The sequence below is a fragment of the Dermacentor andersoni genome, chromosome 10 (genome assembly GCF_023375885.2).
Source record: "Dermacentor andersoni chromosome 10, qqDerAnde1_hic_scaffold, whole genome shotgun sequence".
Classification (NCBI taxonomy): Eukaryota; Metazoa; Arthropoda; class Arachnida; order Ixodida; family Ixodidae; genus Dermacentor; species Dermacentor andersoni.
Window position 1 is genome coordinate 111,822,724 of NC_092823.1, and position 23,590 is coordinate 111,846,313.

At 44.5% G+C, this 23,590-nt stretch overlaps 1 long non-coding RNA gene across 1 annotated transcript; it reads left to right on the plus strand.

Annotated features, from left to right (window-relative positions):
• Window positions 1-3,814: 3,814 nt before the first annotated feature.
• Window positions 3,815-23,543, plus strand: LOC140213589 (uncharacterized). The gene is made up of 4 exons (XR_011890476.1): window positions 3,815-3,915; window positions 17,542-17,610; window positions 18,962-19,048; window positions 23,323-23,543. It is a non-coding gene; the product is annotated as an uncharacterized lncRNA (long non-coding RNA).
• Window positions 23,544-23,590: the final 47 nt, after the last annotated feature.

Below are 23,590 nucleotides of genomic sequence, written 5' to 3' on the forward strand. Positions count from 1 at the left end.
CCTTCGAGCATTTGAACACTTAGAGTGAATTCGTATCTGTGACCACTCAAGTGCAGCAAGTATCTTGCAACTTTTAATACCTGTGAAATCAGTTTCGTTTTGTGCTGAAGCAAGTGTCTTGTAACTGATTTTGTACCTGTGAACTTTCCAGTAATGTTCGCGTCTGCAACTGATTAAGTAATCCTTCGGCAATTTTATTAATGCCCCGTGTACCTACATATCATTAGTAATATTACTGTGTGCCACCACTGGGGCTGGAGTAGGCTTCCTTCATGGCTAAGACACCTTTGAAGTTTGCGGCATATACTGCATTTATGCGCCTGCGGCCGCTAAAGTGAGCCAGCCTGTAGTAGGCCTCCTATTAACTTCATTTGTACCCCCATCCTCGTAGCGGCCTTTTAAAGTTCTCTTACTGGCCGAGGTGCATCTGCAAAATATTAGCTCAACTGAAGTGGTCTCGCCAATACATGAAAGTGTCAATGTTTGCTCTGGTGACCTGTCCCGTAATTTGTTATGGATACAGAGTACATTTGCTATATAAATGGATGATCTTGCAGCACCTGTTTGTGTCTATATAGGACCACTGAACTAGTCTCAAGTAATTTCGTTAATGCCTAACGTAGTCGTGACGTCTTTAGCATAACTCGTGTTAGCGTGTGTACCTACTAAGTATGGCCTAGAGAAATGCTCTGGTAACTTAACTGGCTAACATATGTGAACTTTTCAGCGAATTTTGCATTGAAATGCCTGCTACCACGGAAGTGAGCCCACAGCAAGCCTCATGGTAACATCCGTAGTGGCGCCACTGCGAATCCTTAAGTTTTCTTGCTACCCGAAGTGCATTTGCAAACAGTTTAATTCATGGCTACTTTTACTAACCATGGTGCATCATAAATAACTAGCAATGGGTGAGCTGGTATGAAGAAATTATTGAATTTTATTCTTTTCCATTGATCTGCTTTACTGAAAACTGCTGAGTGCATTTGAGGGCTGAACGTGCGACGTTCCTGCAACGGTTTTATTGAAATAAATGCTCATTTTAATGAGATTGTGAAATGATTCAGCGGCCTGTAGAAGCTTGTCTTTAGCTTCGTTCCTTCTTGCAGAAAGAAGTATATCTTGCATGTCTATATTTTCCTACTTACTACTGTTTTATCAAGTTGTAATATAATGTATTAGCTTACCGTAGCAGGGACTTATGTGCACAATGCTTAGCTGCACTACAGCCTTTTTTAGCCTGCTTTAACATGCGGTGGTCTGTATTCCTGGCCTATCTCCTGGTACTTAAGCTTTTACCTGACAAAAATGTTTGGCCGGCTTATTGGACCACGGGGATGGACCTTCAAGAGCCATGCAATTCTTTTTCATCATTGGCCCACAGGCCAATACAAAACCAGGCCAAGCTTTCTCAATGGCATGTAATATGCAGCAAGCCCGCTGAACCGCTAGGGTATGTTATGAGGAACGTCCCTATTATGTTTATTTATAACCAGTACGCACGTCCTGTGGATATCCTAAATCCACCACCAAATGTCGGACAAACGTCCTTTGGACGATAGGCAACACAAGATTCCCCAAAAGCGTCCTACATCCTGACAAAAATGTCCTTAGGACGTACTTGGGATTATGCAATAAGAATAATCCATATTTATACATCTCTTGGACGTCCTAATATCCCATTATGACGTTTGTGGGACGTTTTATGCACATCGATTCGCGTCCGTGGGATGGTCTAACGGACATCCAAAAATGAACCACAGGCTCCTTAAGCATGTCCTAGGGACGTTCGAATGTCTGGCTCCGGATTTCTGTTCGGCATCTCTGGGACGTTGGTGGTCCAATGGGATACATCCAATCATATTCAAACGTGAAAATTTGTTAAACTTCATTCAAAGCAAATTATTATTTCAGATTCCCTAAATTTAAGTGATTTCGACCGCACTTTCTGAAAAACTCGGTGTATTCCGCATAAGGTGCAATACTAATCCCTTTAATTATTACTAATCCATTTCATCCTTTCATTAGGTCCGTGTCAAATTAATTATCCATGTATTCTCCTTCAAACTGATTCCTAGTGTGGATAGACCCTCTGCGTTTGTCGGTGCCTGCTCCCTTCAATATTGCATAACCCCCATTTTCATGCACAATTGAGCCTAAGCGCGGTGAATTCGACGTTATAACTTCACCACGAAATAAGATTCAACGCGCAAAGATAACGGTCAAAACCACCTACAGTTTACTAGACCGCAGTTAAACACTCGAAACTGGTCTTGCGGTTACGGTTTGTCCACCCAGCCAACTTTCTTGTCGCGCCGTCTTCACCATATCCCTTTGGTGATCGCTTTATTGACGACTTCACTTTGATCCATAGATTCCGCCTGACCAAATAAGGCTCAGAACTACAAAACGCTTACCACTGGTAGGGGGGTCACATTCCTGCCCCTAGAAAATGTGTAGTTGGTAGCCTCAGCCAGCGCGCAGACACAATGACTGTGCTGTCATTCAAGTTGTTGAGAAAAAGCGCACATCCAACGAGCATTCTGTCAAAATAAGTTTGAATGAGGCAGCTAATTATATCCCATGCAAATAAATCTGATCGATACAAGGTCCTTCACTTTGAACATATGGAACGTGTGATTTCATGCAACATTTATATTTACGCAATGCACCGGTCCCTAATTGAATATCATGCTCTGTTTGTGTTTATGAACCGCACAAGTTATAACGCTATTGACCTAAAACGTCAAGGTTGATGCGCGGCGTGGGTCACAAAGTTAGCCTCATACAGGTTCTGTGTTACTTTAATGCATGCTGGTCAGAAGCATTGCATAAACGGAAACACCAAATCAAGCGGGTACAATTTATGAGATGTCGAAGCAGTGACGTCACGAGGAAGAAAGCTAAGCTTAATTATGTTGGTATCGACTGTGAGATTCAACGAGGGCTTGCCTCTGTAGCAGTAATTAGGTTCAGAACGAAATGAGTCGGTGATGTGTGCTGAATTTTCTTTTATCCTTGCGGCGCCAATAACTCGCCAGCAGGGACGTCATCGGCTACTGGAGACGTAGTTGGGAATACAACAATGTCCTCGACTGGAAACTGAGGCCGAATTCGCGAAGCTTTTCTTTAGTAACCGCTCTTCGCCATTGGCCACGCGCTTTCCCAAATTATTGGTCCAATATCGCGATTGGTTCGAATGTGGCTTTAGGACAGATTTAGCGAACCAAGGTGGTTGTGAATGCGGGCCTCGAAACGGAATAAAATCGAACTTCACGGACGGAAATCCTCAACGAAAGCCTGAATTCTTTTTCTATTTGGCCTCTTGATATGGAATCTTTATCTCAGTAAACCAATTTGGAAACATTGAAAAACTTTAATTACAAAGTGAGGAAGAGACCATCACCGAGGGTAGGTACACGGAGCACTCGGCGTTTTACATGACTACGAAGTTGCTACCGTTTCATAAACGAAGGCATACGCAGCTGCAGCTATTGCATCATTGTTTTTCTCTGCTCACCGCTATCATACCCGGTCTTCCATTAGGTTCATAGCTCCTGCGGAAAAACCGTCGAGCTTTTGCTTTGTTTTGCGATGGGCAAGCTGGACAACATTCTGGAACGCACAAGCATTGCATCAACTTTCTCTTTTCCTCATTGGTCATGGAAATGAGAGGAAGGTACCAAGGGAGCTTGCGCGATACGTGATAAATCAGCTTTCGACTATTGTGGAGTCGATCAGGGCTTGGCTTTGCGACATCATTGTGCAGAAGTTGACGCGGTACATCTGGAAAGAAATTTCTTGTTTAAGTGCTGAACCATATGGGCGCATCTCAAAGAAGGAAATCAGAAAAGATGAAGAGACTGGTTCTCCTGAGTGCGCTTGTGAGTTTAGTGGCTGCAACGAAAATCAATAATGGTAAGTGTTGAGTTTTCTTACGACGGTTCACTGCATGCAGCAACGCTTTCAGTACGCTGTTGAATTGCTTCGGAGTAAGAGAGTGCGTGTCTTCATAAAGCTCAGAAACAAGAATCTGCTCCTGGAAATCTGGAGCGGGTCCGAAATGGTTTGAATATATCATTAAAAAATAAGAAAAGACGCAACAACTCAGAATCCTTGAGTTAGGTAATGCCTCAATCACAGCGAGAACCTGCAATAAGCCGCCAAATCCTCAATATGTTTAGAGGCAAGCATTTGATAATGAAGACTCCGTACATTCGAAAAATTTTATACAGGCACAGTGCCACCTAAAAATATATAGAGAATGAAGATTGCACCGAGAATAAAAAATATGCGATAAAGTAGAGGGGCAAGGTAGACGGAACACTACTTCTTTTCTACAATTTTTTTCTGACTCAGCGCAATGCTTAATATGCAATGACAACTAACCCTATAAACATCCTAAACAATAATAGAGTTCTGGGCAACACCCAGATGCTGCATAGGAATTCCAAGGACTTCGAGACGCAGCAGATGTGTGTGCGCGAAGCGCCACCCAATGGCAAGCAGGGCGTTTAAAACAGTCCCGGTTCCCAAAAACCCCGAGAGATGACTTTTATTGAGTTTGCTTTTACCCGTGACACGTTTCCATAGCGAAAAGGGCAATGACCTAGGGAACTTACAGGAACGAGACGCCGTGCTCAGTGCACCAGAAAAAATTTTGGGAGGAGCCGTTTAGGAGTTCGCGAATTACGAAAACAATAAGCTGGGATTGCACGAAATGTCAAACTTTTGTGTAACGAGTGAAGCCACAATTCTTGCCCAATTTGCGGGTTACATCGAGTGTAACGCTCGATCTAACACTCAAAGCCCACTTTGTTAAGTGATCTTGAGGGGTAGCTAGTGCTCTCGAGGGCTAGATAAAAAATGTACTAAAGTAAGATTAAGCATAGGCAATGTCGATGAATGTGGAATAAGATTTACAGAATTTTAAAGCCGCAACCCAACCAGCGTAGCTTTCTGCGCAGAGATCATTGTCCTGTCGTCAGCGCTCTTGTCTCAAATGCAGACTTTATTTTATTCAGCGAATCGACGTTATCCCATTTTCGTCATCACAGCGTCATCGTAGCTGCCATCTTGATTCATTGCTGCTCATCATTGGCCAGTTTCCAGGCGTTCGCCGTAATTTATTCAGGTCATACTGGAGGTTACTGTGTTTTACAGGAGTACAGAGGTGTACCTAAGATGATGCATTGCTTCATAAACGCTTTGTGCACAGGAAAGTAGTTCACAGGAACTAATTTAGAAAAATCGAAATTCAGTTTATATTTAAAAACGCGACGAAAAATAACGACGTGCTAGAGTCTGCCTGTCTGGGGTTTCATTACATTGCTTAGGATCACGCAATCTGCGTAAAAGCTTGTGATGCCGGGATCTTTTGCATCCTTGTGCAAAGCCAGGTAGTAGACGAGGGGAGCGTGACTTCCTGGCCGACACGTGCTGCCCGCCTCAGTAAATGTCAACAGTCTTAAGGGAACCCATGCTGCGACGATTATGGGGACCATGAACATGACAGCAAGTGTTTCTACAAAGGCAAACGGCGCTATATATAAGGTCGTGGGAGGCGATCAGCACGCAGGTAATCATTATCAACAGCAGCAGCACCCTGGCTACGTCCACTGCAGGGCAAAAGCTTTTCCCATACTTTTCCAACTACCCCGGTCATGTGCTAATTGTGTCCATGTTGTCCCTGCAAACTTCTTAATCTCATCCGCCCACCTAACTTTCGGCCACCCCCTGCTACGCTTCCCTTCTCTTGGAATCCAGTCCGTAGCCCTTAAGGACCATAGGTTATCTTACCTCCTCATTACATGCCTTGCCGTTGGCCATTTCTATTACTTGATTTCAACTAAGATGTCATTCACTCGCTTTTCTTCCCTCACCCAATCTGCTCTCTTCTTAACCTTTAACGTTACACCCATCATTCTTCTTTCCATAGCTCGTTGCGTCGTCCTCAATTTAAGTAGAACCCTTTTCGTAAGCCTACAGGTTTCTGCCCCGTAGGTAAGTACTGGTAAGACACAGCTATTGTACACTTTTCTCTTGAGAGATAATGGCAACCTGTTGTTCATGATCTGACAATGCCTGCCAAACACGCCCCTGGACATTCTTATTCTTCTGATTATTTCAGCCTCATCATCCGGATCCGCGGTCACTATCTGCCCTAAGTAGATGTATTCTCTTGACACTTCCAATGCCTCGCTGCCTATCGTAAACTGCTGTTCTCTTCTGAGACTGTTAAACATTACTTTAGTTTTGTGCATATTAATTTTACACCCACGTTTCTCCTTTGCCTGTCGAGGTCAGTGAGCATGCATTGCAATTGATCTCCTGAGTTACTAAGCAAGGCTATATCATCCGCGAATCGCAAGTTACTGAGGTATTCTCCATTAACGCTTATACCGAATTCTTCCGAATCCAGGTATCTGAACACCTGCTGTAAACACGCTGTCAATAGCATTGGAGAGATCGTGTCTCCTTGCCTAATGCCCTTCATTGTTGGGATTTTGTTGCTTTCTTTATGGAGGACTACGGTGGCTGTGGAGCCGCTATAGATATCTTTCAGTATTTTTACATACGGCTTGTCTACACCGTGATTCCTTAATGCCTGCATGGCTGCTGAGGTTTCGACTGAATCAAACGCTTTTTAGTAATCAATGAAAGCTATATATAAGGATTGGTTATATTCCGCACATTTCGATATCATCTGATTGATAGTGTGAATAAGGTCTATTGTTGAGTAGCCTTTACGAAATCCTGCCTGGCCCTGCACGCAGGTACAGAAATTCAAATGATGCACCCGTATGTTGGAGTTGTGTGGAGTGGTCAAGTTGTAGATGAAACGAAAACCCTTCAGTATGTTGCAGCAGAAGCAGATTTCACAGACCTCGCAATTTGAGTCATTGCCTAGACCCACAAAGGATCCAGTACTATACAGCTCTTTTGCTGTTTGCCGAGTATCTTTCAAGTCAGTAACAGAAAGATTGAAAGCAAGGAATGTGAAAAGTTCTTAAAGCAGCGCTAGTAGGTATTGGATAGGCATGCTTAAGGTTGGCGACAAAAGGAAGCTACCCAGTCAATGGTTTTTAACTGTGTCTTAGTGAGGCAGCACACCAAACGCAGACGACATGGGTAGGGCATTAAATGGCACCATGACAGGGACATGCGAAGCCAGTGATATTCCGCAATATTTCTTTGTTGCTGTGTAATGAGTTGGTCCTCGGAAAACCAGAACAGTGCGCTAATTGTCACGTTTTGAGAAGGAAGATGTTCAATACAGTATTATTATGCACGTCACGGCTTCGGAGATGTGTCTTAGAGCCGAAATGGCCCCGTTGATAGAAGAGGAAATTATCTCAGTTATTGGCATTCGATGTGTGTGCGGTGTTGCTGACAACCATCTCTGTGAGCCATCGAGCGCAGAGAACTTGCCGAGGCAGCGATCTAAACTTTTTTCACCTATCTAATGGGTATTGGACATGGAATTAGGTGGTATGCCAAATAATGCAACATTATGCACTTAGCTAGCGCTAGCACGAATCCCACGTGTCGGCAGTTGCTGCGTAGTGCGTTCCAGGAAACACCTTCACCATTTGACGGTAGCAGTTGTGTTGACCCATAAAACTATGACAAAGCAAATAATATGAGCGTTCGACAATATACATTAGCAGATAGAGAGAGATAGATACTATTATGTAAAAACGATTGTTCGAACGCTGCAGAAACCGGTAACTTGTCGTACACCTTCAGCACTGCTTGCAGGCAAGAGTGATGTCTCAGCTATAAAGCTGACTCAGTAGCATTTCATCTCACACACAAAAAAAGAAACATAGCACCCCGAAACGTTGCGCAAGCAAGCGTTGGCACTCTTTATCGACCAATATAGAGCGCAGCAGTGACCGCGAGACGTCGTGTGTATTGTGTGCGTGGACATTTTAGCGCCTCGGTGGTGCCAAGACATGACAGTATGCAGCTGTAGTTCTCTGTTCAGCGCTCCAGGAAAATGCGAGTCAGCTTGTAAGACAGATGTTGTTTATCAAAACGTCGAGCCGTTCTTTTCCTGGAAGACCAACGAAAATATTGTTACAAAAATAGCATGTTCTCTATGTTCGGTCAAATGTGCATGTTATACAAAGAGTAATCTCCGCACGAAGGTTCAGGCTTTTGAAATTGGAAGCATAGGAATGTCGCAGCGAGCCTTCGCTAGCTCCGACTAATCTAGAGAAGGGCTAAGTGCAATAACAAAAAAGAAATCTCAATGTTGATATTCATGAACGCTCACATGCTACGAGGTTGGGTTCAGATACCATCATTTTTTACATATTGTAAAATAGGACGCTGTGCTTCACTCTATAAATTCACATGCGCGGCCTCGGTAGTACGACGTGCTTGCCGGGTTACCTCCTCTCACTCCACGCAGAGAAATTAAAAATAAAATTGAGGCGTTGAACATAAGCATTAGCTTAAGCTTCAAAAACTGTGTGTATAAATATGGCAGAGGGAAAATGATGTCAGATCCAACTCTCGCTGACTGATTAGGAAAAGTTTGAAAGGCGAATTGTGCGACCGTCTTTAAGTGCTGTAGCGCGTCGTATCGCGTTACTGCGTGAACTTTCCGGTTTCATTTTTTCCCTCTTCTTCTTCTTTCTTCTTTTAATACTTTCACCCCTTTCCCCAGCACAGGGTAGCCAGCCGGTACTTACACGGGCTAACCTCCCTGTCTTTCGTCTGCTTCGTCTCCCTCCCCCCCCTTGATTACGCTCTCTGTTTAAATTCTATCAAAAGCTTAACGAGCCACTGCTGTGATAAATCGAGATTTTTATCAGCAACTTTCTTGAACCGTCCAAATGCAATTCCTGTAATATTCTCACAAGCCACTCACATGAAAATATTGAAAGGACAGTGCCCAACGAGTTCCTATATTTACCAGTTTCCAAGGTCATGGCAATGAAGGCACAACTAATTTAGCGGGCAGGTGATCTAAAATATTAAGGAAAATTACCACTATGGGGTGTATATAGTTAACTGCAGCTGAAGAAGAAAAATTTGTGCAGATCCCACGCACTGTAGGAATCTGTGTAAGCGATGCCTTCTTTGCTGTTTAGGTTCATTGACGATATTTGGCGACGATTCTGACGGCATACAACAGCCATGATTAGTGTCAAATATTACTTTGCATGAATCACTTGCGTTTGTATGCGTAGCACACAGAGTGCACCGCGAGAAGTGTTTGCTAGATGAGTTCTAGTGCGCCATTGTCCGTATAGCCGTTGAGAACGTTAGCACTGTCATTCCCTCACACAGTGCATTGCATCGTAACTGAGTGAGAGCAATCTTATAGAGCGAAGCTGTATATGGCTAGCCGACTCGTCCGTCCATCTGTCGCCTGTACGCCTAAAACTCCTCAGGCTCAACCCCTTGCGTGTGCTCGAAAAAAAAGAGATAGAAAGGCGCGTGATTAGCCAACACCACTTAGATAGCACAAGACCTGTTTACTCCGAGCCATGACATCACGCTACCTGGCCCAAAATTTCCATTGATAAAGCCAGCGTTACGAAAGCGGTGGTGTCAAAATCACTGTTGCCTACCCTAGAGCACCTCCATTAGATTCTATGGCAGTGGGGCCTGGTAACATGACGTCATGGATGCAGTGAAAAGGTATTGTGCCATCTGTGTGGCGTTGGATTAGCTGCGCGAGTAGTGACGTTGTTGATCTCCGTACCATCCAAGCGCGCGCGCAGCAGTTTCTTTCTGTCTCCGAAATGGTTACGCCATGCGTCATAGGCTCTCCTGAGGAGCAGGCAGTTTTGGATTAGCAACGCCGCGAGCAGAACCGGGAACGAGCCCTTCTACGCCGTGTCCATGCAGAAACCCGAGCACAGGAACAGGCTCGTGCAGGCGAGCGCAAGCAGCAACTGGGTACCGAGGGTCCTGCAGCCTACCAAGACATTGCTTAATGAACCATCGGGGTTAACCCATTGATAAACGCCGGGGCCGGAAGTTTCAACTTCGCTGGTTAACAATCTATAGGGAGTGCTTAAGGCTGATTATTGGGCTGACTGGCTCAAAGACTAGAAAAAACGTGAGGCCTTGCCTGGAGCATTGTAATAACTTTTCACTGGAAGAAATACCTACTTGCAGCGATTACAATAGCTTTAGGCTGCCCCATGTTTCTAGATAAAAAAAGGGTGTGCTGAATCAACGTCATGGGCGCGTGGCGAAGCAAATTAAGACACCCCACATGTGCTATTAGCTTATCTGCTATAAGTCCTGCAGAGGCAACAATTGTTCGTGAAGCTTAGAACAACGACAAGTCCTGCGCTGGACATTACCAGGAGGGTAATATACATGTGCGACGTATGTTTTCCTTTTTTGTTGCTGTTGTCTTATGCAACCTTCCTCAAAATATTGGCAGTGTGGATGCTATAATTATTTTTCAGCCTCCCTTCTAAGTAGGGCATTGGGTTGCACAGAATTTGTTTTTTTTCCTTGTTTATTCGGGGTTATACAACGAGCTTTTTAAAGAAATTATCGTCACTTAAGCCCGCTTCGCCTATATAGCGTGTGTCGCAAGTAATTTTGCCATAATTTAAATGTATTCGAGAACCATGTAGCTTGACCAAACCAAGGTAATGCTACTTGCTGTCGTTTGGAGCAAATCAGAATATTTTTGTATTTTGCCTAAGTACATATTTAGTTATTATTAATTTGAAAACCATCATGAAGGGTACAGAAAGGTCTAAGGGCGTTCGCTAATTATGTGTTTCATAATTATTAAAACTTGCTATTGAACACTTGTATTTTCTCAATTTTTGTGCGATATACAAGGCGTGTGGTCGGTTTTACCGGTCTCCTCGGTGAACAATTCCGGGTACTTTATATTTGGTCCAAGTAGGGAATTTGTGAGTGACGAACAATAAATATGTGATCGATGTGCGTTAATTACATCCTTTGTAATTACACCCTTAATTACAGCCAAGCTCACAGAACAACACGACAATCTGCGCACGTGCACCCATCTCTTGCGTACAATGTGTCAGCGAGGCATCGTCACGCGTGTTTTTAAAATACCACTTGCGCATTGCCCACATCCCGACCAGGAAGGCGCGGAACCAGCTTATTAATGAGAAATACAAGTTGCCTATTGAATCATTCCAAGGAATCGTGTATAAGATACCAAGCGCTGATTGTCACCACGTATAGATTGGCAGAACAGGCAAGTTCTCCAGACAGCTCAAAGACCAGAAACATGACGTAAAAAATAGATCACACGACGAACGCCATTGCCATGCATACGCAAAAACATAATAAAAAGATGGCTAGCACAATGACACTGTTGTCGCCAAGGAAAAGAACATGCCATCCCGGAGGCTGCTAGAATCGCTAATCATTCAGTCGACGCCAGCTGCGATGAAGTGGACAGCAGGAATTATACCTGCCATTTACGCAAGCTCGTTACGTCACGTGCTGGCTACAAAAGTGACGTGAATTTCCTTCCCATCTCAGTGAACAAGGAACCAGCACGCGGTTCCGAAACGTCGGATATTTCATCAGATTTGGTCAGTGACTCGTGATTGGTTTCAAATTTATAATTTGTGGAAATGGGGGTTCTCTCAACTGCAATATGCGGCGAAACATTGTCGTTCCTTACCTAACTAGAAGTGTTAGAAATACACCGAACCGAAATGCGTAAACATTTCTATGCCTGAAGAACAAAAAATTTGTTCATCCGTCAAGTATGACTAATGCAATAGCTCAAGCACCCCCCCCTCCTTTCCCAACGATGGTTCATATCCCCGTAAGCAATAGCTCATACCCATCTAAAGCAAAGGCTAGAAGCGCTCTGCAAAGTGAAGCGAATAGTGCATACATTCATTGAAATCACCTACAACACACAGAGAAGAGCAAAAAAATTAAGTTATGGGGTTTTACGCGCCAAAACCGCTTTCCGAATATGAGGCACGCCGTAGTGGAGGACTCGGGAAATTTCGACCCCCTGGGGTTCTTAACGTGCACCTAAATCTAAGCACACGGGTGTTTTCGCCTTTCGCCCCCATCGGAATGCGGCCGCCGTACCCGGGATTCGAACCCGCGACCTCGTGCTCAGCAGCCCAACACCATAGCCACTTAGCAACCACGGCGGGTGCAGAGAAGAGCATACGTTTCAATAAAGAACAAGCTCGAAACAAGCATCCGAGCCATCAATAAAGCATTGAATACCACCTCAGCAAGTGTAGTGACGGTTTTTCAACAACTTAGGCGGACATCCAGGTTGATAAAGACCGCTAAAAGGTTATAAGGGTCCGATCACGTTCGATAAGGTTGATAACGACTGATGAGCTTTGTAGAGGGTTTATACTGGTCGAGTCAAGTTATTTAACTCGGATTATGATACCGCGCTGCGTTCAGATTAGCAAGTGGAACACTGCATAGCCAGACAACTCCCAGAGGAGTTTCTGCGTAAACATTTTTATTGTATTTTTTACACATTATGCGAGGCTTGTAGTACGTTTCCCGTGTTTCCTCTGGGAAGTAAACGGGAAACCTTGTTCGATTTGCGCACGTTGGTGATGCGAGGAGGTTGCGTAGCTCGGCTACTTACAACTGGGCCGAGTTTTCTGTCGGCACGAAAGGGCCTTACGAAAAACGTAAGAGCTCCGCTGTAGAGAGAGGCCGGTCGCCGAACATGCGATGTTCACATGCGCAGCCGGAGTCGCTCGCCCCGGTGGTGTGTCTGGCGCATGGCACATGCATCTGGCTCGTCTGGCGTCCGCCGTTAGCTTGTTGCTAGGTGATGAAAAACGTCGCTAAGGCTCTAAGTATAAGTTCATTTGTACGCAAAACTCTTTAGTTCTAGCAGGAAAGAATAAAAAAATATAAAACAACGTCTGTTAACTTCACTTCACATTCTTTCTTTTTCGATGCTCGCCGCAGCTGAAGAAAGGCATAATACTAGCGTGACGTATTTGCTGTTGCCAGTTTTCGCCGAGTGTCCCCTCTTGTTGAATTTCTTTCTCTATGACAGCTACTTGGTCGGCATGGGAGGCGGGAAGAAAACAGCATGACCAAAGTGAGATAATGAAGCTCGAATGACAATGACGGAATGACCACGACGGCATCCCAGCAACGATCCTATACCCAGTCGCCCTTTTTGGAAGGCCGCTTGGGCCCCTTTGATCGCTTAAGATGCTTGATAAATCGGCAGGCTTAAAACGCCTGAAGTAGACAAATATAGCTAATCTTATTAAAAATAAAGAATAACTACTATGACTTCATTACAGAGTGCACAAATTAAAAAGGTAAATTCTGTCTTTTAGCACCGCGACCACTATCTGATTATGAGGCCCGCCATACTGGGTGACTTTAGATTACTTTTGTCCACCTGGGTTCCTTTACCGTGTCCCCAATGAATGCGACAAGGTGGTTTCTGCATTTTGACCCAATCGGGATTCCCCCAGCGCGGCTCGGTTTGATCCGTCGATTTCGTGCTTAGGAGCATGTTGACATAGCAGCTAGCCACCGCAGCGGGTGAGTGCACGAATACTGTTTTTCGACTGCTAAAATCGCCTGAAAAATATGTCGCACATCCACGCATACGTGGCCATGAGCCACTGCATTTATCGCTCGCATACTCGGGTACGAGCCATTGATGGTGACAGTCTTCGAGATGCTGTCATGTATGTTGTGCGCTTGATTAGAAAGAATGTAAGTACTTTTCCCTTCACTTTGTTGACTGCTTGTAGCATCTGCCGCACAGGGCTATGAGCCATTGCATTTTTGGATGCTCACGGAGATATGAATTTGAAGCGGAGCGAATATCGCCTCCAAAGCAGGCGAAGAAAAAGATGGGCTCACATGCACGTAGCGCGAGAACAGACAACTCTAGTGCGCTCGACCCGCTGCACCATGGCGACGGCGGCTACCTCTTTCCGACGCCTCCCACAAGTGCTTACGGGAGTTGAGCCATTGATGATGATAGTTTTTCTGTGCGGACACGAAAATTCTGTGGTACCTTAGACATATACAGCTCCGCTGTAAAAGGAGAACTCATGTTCACTGAAACAGGCTCCGATTTTTCAGGCCTATCCAAAACGAACAGGAGCTCTCAAGGTAACGAAATTCTTTCCGTAATTCCTACCACATAGGCACTGTGCGCAGGGTCCTCACGCGACGTGAGAATGCTAACGTCCCTGCCGGGAAAAGCTTGTACATTACTGCATCCTCAACTGCAATTTTTGGGGTAAGACACGAGAAGCAATTATGAAACTGAGCCATGCACCTTCCCGTTCTACAATGAAGAATTAACGAGTTATAGCACCTTGTTTCATCAACCGTCATTAAAGTTTACGTCAGCGTTTCAGACAAGGCTCTTGTTTTCTTTCGGAATTTAGAGAAAGTGAAAATATTGTGCCGCAATGGTAAAGGATAACTAACACGCTGTGACTTGAAGACCAATCTCTCAAACACTGCTCAAGCAGTCCGCAAATGCCGCAATAATTCAGCTAGAAAAGTGGTGTTGGCCAAGTATGGTCTCAGACATATATGCTGTCACGAAGCATGACAGCATATGCTGATTGCGTTTAATTAGGATACACTGCACTTGTTGAGAGTTCAGTTCTCGTTTTCAAGAACAAGTTTGAACACGCTTTTGTGATATTCAGCTTCCAGCATTTTCAGCCCATCTCTACCGCCGATGGTCGTTGTGGTATGCGGTTAGACCCGATATGTTTGGCTCATTAAGGTCAAACAAAAGTTATTTTTGGAGATGGCAGGCGGTCGATATCAAAAAAGACAGAGAGCCAGAATGATTTTCAAAGAAGGTTGACAGGGCGATACAGAAACGCTGCTTATTTCCGGGACGTGACGACAACCAAGATGCGGTTCGAATGTTGCCTCAGTAGTAAATTCGGAGAGTTTAAGGCGTCATTGGCCCACCACATCGCTTTGGACGATAGTTCTGTCGTTCCGTTTTATTTTAACACGGAAGTGTTTTATGCTGGGCCACATCAAAAATGTGTCAGGTGTACGAAAATCACGCCATCATACTCTTGCAAGTGCGCAAGATGGCGATGCTTTGCTGTCATAATCTTTAAGAGAGTAGGCATACAAAGGTTAAGAAAGTATGTTTTAATGAGGGAATTGTGTCGATTAAGACGTCTGTTCATTGCAAGGAGGCTATCTGGCTACAATTTTTCACACTGAGTAATCTTCACGAAAATACCCACCAGCTTGCACACCTAGAAGGGTAGTAAATATGTGAGTGCTTAAAAGAGTCTTTGCAATAATATTCTCGTAGTTTGAGGCTACCTAATTGTCAAGAAAGTAAGCATAGAAATGTTAGAAATGTTGTACTTTTTAAGGAATCGCTCTGTTCATGAAGTTTATTTCTGGCAATTTGGGCACTTAGACGTCTTTTATTGCACAATTGAGTAATTTCTTGGACAATATGCTATAGAACAATGCTAAACAAGGTAGCAATTGGAAGTGTTTTATTGTCACACTCAGTGGGCCTTTTCGATAGGTGGCAATGTTCACCGATCAGTGGCGCATACTGACTGACCGTCATGGTCGATATACCTAGCTATGATACCTGGAAGCCTGTTTACGCTGCGCAGCACTACAGACTGCGTGCTTCCTATCGCTGGCATTGATTCACCCCTCTAAAGAAACTGGAGTTAACAAAAGACTGCACCTGTGTGACACTGCGCTTGTGCATGTTCCGCGAAGCTTCCACTCGTTCTGGAAATGCAAGTATCATCACAGTCTGAGGACCACTTGCTTTGAAACAAGTGTGCCAATTCTTTTCTTAGGGTACTAACTTCATCTTTTCAGGCGGATATACGGAAAGGACTTTCGAGTAGCGTTTTCGGGAATGGGTGACGGCTCGCTAGATGGAGGGCGCGAAGGGACATTCGATACACTGCCATTGGGAAAACAAAGTCACAGCTACTTGGAATTGCGTATGCAACTCCCATTCACAGCGACATATCTCGAGACATCCGAGAAAGAAACATGTGAAAATTTCGCCGCACTACGCAGGTCACAGCCTTACACTGTTGTTTCTGGCTCTGAGCTTGTGTCTTCGGTACGGTGTATGAATACGTTTATGGCGTGAGATGAACGGGCGGATGCGCATACAGAAGAAGAAACTCATAACAAGCAGTGTCACTGATTCGAGTCGCGCCTTCGCGAACTCTAATTCTCAAAGTCTGGCAGTTCTCGTCGCTCGGTGGAAAATGTAGGTTCATAGCTATTCATAACCTTTCCTTATTCCTCCGAAATGGTGAAAGCCTATGGTGTGTCTTTACATAACAAGTTTCTCCTTCCGCGGAGCTTCCCTAAGCAGGAACGGAAAGCCACTGAAAGCTAAATTGTTTTCTTGATCTCTGACCAGCCGTTGCAGCTTAGCGTAGGCAGGTTAAACACTGTCCTCAGCTTTCCTAGGTATACTTTGTGGCGCAAAATACATTTCTGGAAAAGGGACAGAAGAAAGAGAAACAGTGAAGCGCCAAAATATTGGCGCTTCACTGGCTCCCTTTCTTCTGTCCCTTTTCCAGAAATGTATTTTGCGCCACAAAGTATACCTAAGAAATCTAAGAACCAACTTGCCCAAGAAGAAGTCCTTTTGGAACTGTCGTCAGCGTGAAATCAATATATATTATAAGAAATTGGAGATGGGAAAGAGTATAGGACACTTGGACCCAAGCCTTGCGGCAGCAGCATCGCATGCTGCGTCCGAACAACTACCACAGAAACTGACGAAGAGTACCGTAAAACTAAACATGTCCTATTTTGTGCGCGCGAATTATGGTATAAGGTTCACCCTTTTTTCTCTCTCGGCGTTTCCTTGACGGCACATTCGATTCCAAATCTGCGAGCATTGGTTTCGTAAACGCGACACCCGCGCACGTTTTATAACTAAATTACTTTACGAGCTAGAGTGTTTAACAACCGAGCATCACAGGCTAATCTGACCGCATGCGCTCCTTCTTCGCACTGCCTCTTCCCTAAATGGCGCTCGTAGCGACATACTACATGCGCACACTGCCTATTATAACTTGAATGGGTAAAAGAATAATGAAATAATAAATTTTTTGTTTGAACTATTTCAGTTTGCTTGTTGGTGGGGTCATTAAAAGCATTGCACGTCAGATGGACCTTGCGTATTCGGGTTGGGTGCGAAGAGCTGACATTCACATTTTGATGAAATGCAATTGTAAACAAGCACGGTATCTCGATCCTTTTCACATGAAGAGTAGCAATGCTGGAATTGATTCTTTAATTAGTAGTGGCTTCAAGAAAAAAGGTAATATTGATATTTTGAGGCGGGAAGAGTAATGAATGTCTTAGCGTCACGTGTATTCAAAGAGGTCAATAAAGCTTGCTACAGGAATGAACTGGAGACATGACTGAAAAAAATCATTTTTTTTTGCACACCTCCTCCCTTTCTTGTTTTTACTTCAGCCAGTAATCATACAGTCCAATACCAAGTGGTGCAGTTCGTCATTGGTTTTTTTTTTTTTTTTGCTGATTGATCTCTTGCAGCACAGAAAACCCATCAGGACGTGCTCAATGAAGGGTTGACAGGAGGTCTGCTTGATGCTGGTGACCAAGGTAATGCTCATACATTGTGCTAATGTTGAACAAGTGTGTACACTGTGCTACGGTATTCCGGTCAATCAGCTCCTTTCGTGGGCGTTAGTAAGGTCATATGATTATGAAACGTAATTACAGTTTGCGCTGAATTATTTCACCTGTGCTCTTTCCTGCTTTTCAGGAAAATTTGCTTTGTCGTATAGTTTGAAGCTTCGATAATTGTGGGCCACAAAATAATTCATGTCTTGTGCGGCGCCCCCGTGTATGGTTCATGAGTGCCAATTGGTTTACACAAGTTCCATAAAAGTTTTGAAGGGAAGGTATAAATATATTCAGAAATGAAGATGACCCTGTTCAGGCTTATGGTCCTGATAGAATATACGTACGGATCTTTGTCCCAATAAAACAAAAGCTGAACACGCAAATAATTTTAGAACAATAACAGTGCTTCAATATAACCTCCAAATAAATACCAAATTCTCAGAAATAGGGGTGCAAGGTGAATTACATACACTTGTATTTCCCTCGACTTTCGTTCACACCAAGCGTGATGACGAACACGACGTCACAGTACACTGACACAGGCGAATTCGTAATGCAGCAGCACCTACCAACTTTAACGGTATAAAGCGCAAACATAATACAACATGAACGAAAGTTGTAACAACAGGTTCCCCTTTTTTCTGACCATCTGGGGAAAAGCAATTATGAAGTGGTGATCACCGTCACTACCACGTGACAATATACAGCAACTGAGAGTCTATCTTCAGGATGATTGCAGTATGGTAATAATTTAACTCGTAATAAGTTTGCTGAAGTACACACTACTTAATACTAAATACAGCATACAGAAATCCAAATTTGGTTTCCAATGCTTATCTCACAGTTTTGAGCTATCAAACGTGTTGCAGCCAATTGACACTTTCGTCATAGCAGGGCTAATTACTGGATGTTTGCTAATAGTCACTTCTACGTAATTTTGGCCAACCCAGCAGTCTCTAGATCACTGTAGGCACTATAGATTGTTTTCCAAAAACTGCAACCGAAGTGGGGGGAGGGGGGGTGCTTCGAGAAAGTTGCACCAACTTGCGCGTTATTTTCAAATGTTTTGCAAATCAGCTACGTAAAGCATGGAGAAATAGCCTGATAGAATAAGTACATCGCAAGCACAACGGAGGAAATAGTCCAAAAAGCAACATCACAGCCAATGTCTAGTAAGAAGGCCGCCTCAATCTGTACGTATTAGTCAGGAAACTGATGGAAGGAACAAACTGAAACTTTCTCGGGGTTACCAACATGCGTAAAATTGTGTGAGAATAACGCCAATTGTCTTTTTATTTGTGCTCTCGTTGTGACCACCGGCTACCAGTTACCGGCTCCGTCGACCAAATGGGGCCAGGTAAACGGGCAGGCTCCGGCACTCCCGCTGTCGACCCCGGCATTCGACCAGGCAGAGGTTGGTAAAAATCTCACTTTGGCATTACCAACATCAAAGTTGCTTGAGTGGCGCAAAGTGTCTTTTGGACGTCTCTGAAGTAACAAAATATGGCACGCGAGTGCGATTTGCGTTTTGCTTGTGAATTTTTGAAGCTAGCGAATAACTATTCCCGTCAACAAATTTGATAGTTTAGTCAGTACAAGGAGGCTTGACACAGTTCGAGAGAGAGAGAGAGAGAGAGAGTTACTTTGCTGCGAATAAAGTGGTTGGCCTGATTCATGCGACTACATTTTGGTACGTCAAGCTGATGAAAGTGTTTTTGCCACCGATAGAGCCAGGGTATGTAGAAGAATGAGGACGGTATAAGGAAATTGATAATGACCACTGCAGAGTAAATGGTTCCTGCAGAGCGAACTTCAAGGCCTACGAACCTCCATGGAATAGAAATGTAGACAATGCTTTGCTCTAGGGCTTCTTTGTTGTTTCCCAATATTGGTAGTACAACAAATGTTTCTTTTATTTATAAAGAAGAGGCATGAGAATGCCTACTGTAAACTTTTAATACCTTCATTGCACGTTCTGCAATGCTGTATTGATAGCAAGAATTGTGTGGAGCTTTCTTCAGCCAAAGCATATTCGCCGAGGCACTTCCTAGAAAGCGAGCACTTATTTTCGATTAAAAGCAGGTTGCAAAATACGCAGTCCATTGGTGTTTTAGATCAATTTTGGCCTATTCTAATACCGTTACCTGAAGACCAGCAGCCTTTTATTCCTCTAGTAATGATCTTGCTCTGTTGGAGAAACTCGACGAACTTGCTGGCCTAAAAATGGCACAGTTATGTGTTCAAGAGCTTGCAGCATGCTCCTATCTAAGCAGTTAAGGCTACGCATGTAAATTATGGCATCCTAGAAAGTGAACATATTTTCTTAGGCGATAAACTTTTTCCATTCACAATATATTCACAAAGATGTGTATATATTTCCCAATATGGCTCAGGATCATTGATGTGGCTGAAATCAGTGAATGTGAACGCGTTTTTGTCATAATGTGATAAATGAATTGCACAGAAAAGTAATAGTTATAATTTCAGTAATGCAGCAAAGATTGCCCACTTTCATAACCGAGAAACTCGGAACCTAACAAATTCGTTCTGGGACAATCCGATGCGTAATGCAGTGTTTTATACATTCTGCATTTTCTAGAGGCTTACACTAATATTGTACTACTGATCACACGTGTGTCAACCTGGAGCTTTGGGTCGCAGATATAAGTACAGGCATCCTATTTCCACATTTATCGCTGTTTGTAAACAGCTGGCTTGTAAACATTTACTATGTTTTTAATAATGTGTCAACCAGTAGACAATAGAAGGAACTCTTTATTTGTTGTTTTCCGTGAACAAACACCGTTCTAAAAATCGGAAAAGCATAATATGCCTTGAATAAACTTGCTTTTTAGAGCGAACCTTTTTGGCGCTCATACCCGCGTTTCGTGTCACCGTCGTGCCTCGTCCTAACCAAGGTAATCAACCGCAAGCTCCTCTAACTGCACGCGCTCCTACTGCCATCTCTCGCGCGCGGCGCCAGTCTTTCTCTCCTATTGTCATATAGTTTCATACAATAAAAGCTAGATTGGATTGGATTGGAGACAACTTTATTTATGCCTGCAGTTGGGCGCGCGCGCGCCCCGACGAGGGCCTACGTCATCCTCGAAGTCGCCGTTACTCGGCGCGGGTCTCCGCTCGCCGTTGCCGGCTCGCTGGGTCCGTGCCTTTCGAGCGCCTCGAGGACCTGCTGGACGGCCCATAGCTGATTGTCTCGGTCGTAGCTCTTCGCGGCTGCCTCAAGCCGCGGTGGGAGTGTTCTTGATTTTGAATCTTCTGGATATTTGACGCAGTCCCACAACATGTGCGTGTAGTCTGCAGTCTCCCTCCTGCAGACTCTGCACATACCTGTCGGATATGTCTCGGGGTACATACGATTCATCAGTCTCGGGGTCGGTAGCGATCCGGTCTGGAGCTGTCTCAGCACTACCACCTCCGCTCGACTAAGTCTCGGGTGCGGGGGTGGGAGAGTCCTGCGAGCCAGGCGGTAGGCCTTCGTGATTTCACTGTAATCCGTCATGCGGTCCTTGGTTCCGAACCACAGTAAAGGCTAGAGGGAACTCCGGCGCTAGTTTCTACGGGAGCTGCAATGAGAGCGATTGTACCAGCATGGGAGTTATGGGAAGTACATGGATTTGCCTAAATTTTGTCCTTGTGGGTTCAAACGGCTTTGTTACTGTAAACTATTTATTTTCAACAATGTAGTGTCTAATGAGTAAATAAACAAACAATATCAAAATTGTCAGACGGCAGGATCTGAACACAGGGCCACTAGCACAGAGGCCGGATATATAAACCATTAAGCCACGGACGCATGTATTGACTAGCGATGTGAAACGGCCTTATGAATTCTTTGCGGGCATGAGACGCCTTGAGACACTTGGCGCGTTTCGATTTGACCACTTCGACAGGCTCAATCTTTGCAAGTAGTAGCGATTGTGCGTGTTCGCGATGTCTTCTCCACTTCGTAGAGTATAGATTTATCTGAAATTTATGACAGTAAGATTTGTATAGCGTAATATACAAAGTCACAAGAATGTCTGATTCCACAAACACGAAGATCAGACATATCCACGAACTTCCAATCACAGCCATGGCAGGATAACGGCTGCAGCGCCGGAGTTCCCTCTAGTATATAGTAAGAAACTCTATGCCCCTTGTCCTTCAAGGCCGGATCAGGTGTTCTCGCCTATCTTCTCGCCCCCTTCCTCCGCGCAGCTGTTGCGGTGACTCTCACCGCTACCGTCCACTCCGACGTCGCCATCCCTTCTCCCGCTGTCGCGTCACCGCCGCGGTGCCGGCGGCGTGCGCTCCTTGCCGCCTTGCACGTGATCCACGGCTCTCCACTCCTCCGTCTCCGCGTCGCGTGGCTGTATGGCTCTCAGCCGGGTCTCCCGCTTCCCCGTTTGCGGGGTGCGTTCTTCAGCGGAATTTGTCGTCTCTAGCAGTGCTTACCCCTAGTTGTCGTTCTCCCGCCTCCACTCTTGCCCTATACCTGCACTTATCTGGCGCAGTGACGTTGTGGCGATTCGAAAAAGAGTTATAGCGTTTCGTCCCCTTACTTCCACTTCCCACTCCAACCTTTTGCGGCCACTTTGAAGCCTGTCAGTGAGAGAATGAGTGTGTGACCTCTTCTCAATGCCCCTGTTCTCCACCCGTTTTCTCATTCCACCTCAGAAGAAACATTAAATAATAATTGCTAATTTCCCCTCCCTCTGTCCGCGGTGGTGACCCACTAGAAGATGGCGCGAGGGCACGTCGCCGGAGCGCCAGCTCGATAGTGGCGGATAGCGGTGTGTGCTGCCTAATCCGAAACTGAGAACCGCCTCCATTGGGCACTGCGTGTTGTCTATGCGGTTGACTGTAGTTGAAATAAGGCAGCAGCTGCGCTCAAAGATCGCGTTACCAAGAAGCGTAACCGTTCACAATTTTTTGTAATCAAGCTTACAGTAACTTTTGATTAGTACCCAGGATGTCAGTCGCCATTCAATAAACAGGATTAATTAAGCTTGGATTGCAACACCGGCGACAGCCGTAAGAATTCCTCAGTGAATTCAAGAGAACTACAAAAGTCCGATTGTAGGGTCGACCATGATTTCGGCTGAAAGAAAATAGTGTTTGGAACATGACAGTGCTATACAAATTTGAAATCTAAATGCAGCGTGCGCGTTCAAGGACATCGTTAAATGCATGAGTAGAAAAATTAGTTGCCCGACGGTGCATACGCAGTCGACGAACGTTTGCGCTTCAACGGAAATGACGCAGTTGCTCTAGAAAGTGGGATTTGGGCTCCAAACATTTGAATGAAAACAATAAACAGGACAAAACGCAATACTTCGTAACGCGCGATTGTAGCGTCACATTTTAGCAACGAATTTGCTAGCTCTACTTGCTACAATGCTTGATTGAACGAATAACTTATTTTATCTTTACGTAACCTCATTTATAAAGTGCTCTTGAAATGTAAAGATGTTTTATCAGATATCGATATAGAGCAAGCATTCGTATTTCGCCCTGTGCCCTAATTAGTATGATTTGCATCTTTAATATTACTTTTTTCTGCGAAAGTGAGGTCGCTATAAAGTCAGAAGTGATTCCATATTTTTGACAGTTTTTGTGGCAGCAACTACGATGCTATATTTGAGTATCGCTGGAGTTTCTTTGACGTGCAATACATTTATTGTATAGTGCTGCCGTGATTTGCTGGAGATGGGAGAGTCGGCTCACCAGCAGCGAGCTCACGGCCCAAAGCGCCCTAGTGCAGCACGCGAGCGATGCAGCACGACTCAGTGGAGCCTTGGAATAGGGGCCCAGCCTTGCTGAAGAGAAGTCTCAAGTCGCCAGCGCTAAGAAGATGAAGACGACGGAGACCTGGTAACCGCGAAACTCTTAAAAGACTCAATAAATGTTTTCACTCACTCACTCACTCTCTCTCTATATTTTCCTAATAACTTAG